The sequence below is a fragment of the Nicotiana attenuata genome, unplaced genomic scaffold (assembly GCF_001879085.1).
Source record: "Nicotiana attenuata strain UT unplaced genomic scaffold, NIATTr2, whole genome shotgun sequence".
Lineage (NCBI taxonomy): Eukaryota > Viridiplantae > Streptophyta > Magnoliopsida > Solanales > Solanaceae > Nicotiana > Nicotiana attenuata.
This window is the reverse complement of record NW_017670959.1, coordinates 285,687-287,177: the sequence shown is the minus strand read 5'-3', so window position 1 is coordinate 287,177 and position 1,491 is coordinate 285,687.

The window sequence follows — 1,491 nt, the reverse complement described above, 5'->3', positions numbered from 1 at the left end:
CGTTGGCAACGGCTATTTTGCCATTTAAGCCGTTGGCCAATGGCTAGTTTTTTTTTAAAAAAAAATAATTAATTTCTGGCGGGACGCGGGACGGGACGGGACAAACGGGACAAAATGGCCGTCCCGTCCCATTCACGTGTCCCGTTTAACATTGGCCCATCCCATTTAACTTGAAGCGGGACGGGACGGGACGAGACGGGACCGGGACGGGACGCGGGACGGGACGGGACGGCCCGTTCCGTTGGACAGCCATACTCTCCACTACCGACGCGGGAAGGTTCCCCTATTGAACGGACTGCGGGAACCATAGTCTCCAGTTGAGGAGTAACCTCCAAGCGTACGGCCTTGGCCGCGGGCGCGGTCCGATGAGCAGCCGGATTCTCTATGCCCTCACCCGTAGTTGCTCCAGGTGCGGTTCAGCTAGAGAGCACCGGTTGACGAAACGCGAGCGGAGGAGCCCTCGTCCTTCTGGCTCCTCTACGACCTGTCAGTAAATAAGGATTTGATAACATAACGATGAGACAGAAAAACTGTGAAGTAAAGAACAAAGCGGAACCACAATGAACCAACTCAGCAGTAAGTGTCTTGCGCCCAAACTTCTCATGGAAGGACGCCCACTCACGAATCCCCACCGTGTGGGGGAGAATTGTGCTCACCCACCCATGGATATCGGAAACAAGTGGGGGAGGTAGTCTCTCGGCTACAAAGACAAAAGCAAATCCTCAGCGAAGTTTTTTAAGGGGGGACAACTGATATCCATCTTAAGAAAAATTGCACAAATTAAACGGAAAGAAGAACTTACGAGCAAAATTACACGTCTCAGGGAACCCCGCCGGGTTCGATACGACGTGCTCCGTTCGGACGTAAAAGTAGTTTTCCCAGAAGCGACGGTTGGTCTTGTCGTCCATCTTCACCACCAAGCTCTTGGTTCCTCGATGGCGCATGTGAATCATCGTGCCCCGAAGAAAATGGGGGGCAAAGAGGTGGAGCATATGTCCTAGAGAAATTCCTCGGCCGACCAGCTCTGCGTACTTGATGAAGGAAGAGCTTATACGCATAGGGGGAGAGTTGAGCCGGGCACACCTCATAAAAACGGCTGAAATCAACCACCAAAGAAGGAAGGGGAAGCGTGTACCCAACGACAAAGGGATACGCGTAAAACGCGCAGTAGCTCGGGCGATGTAAATGCACTATATCCTTACCCGCCCGCACCAGTTCAATATGGTCGGGGATACCCCATTTGGCTTTGAACGCGGTGATCGCCGCAACATCCATCGTGGAAGGCACGGGCTCCGGTTCATTTTTGGAAGGGCTATTAAAATCGTTCCTCACCTTCCTCGGGCGGGAACCACCTCATCCACCATCGAAAATCCCTCATCTTCCACCGCCTCCGCTCCCTCTTGAAGAAGGGATGCGTCAGTCTCTGGCACCGGAGCACCTCAAGAGTTATCGGAGTAGGAAGAAGTATTGGCATTTGTTTTCTTTTGTCGA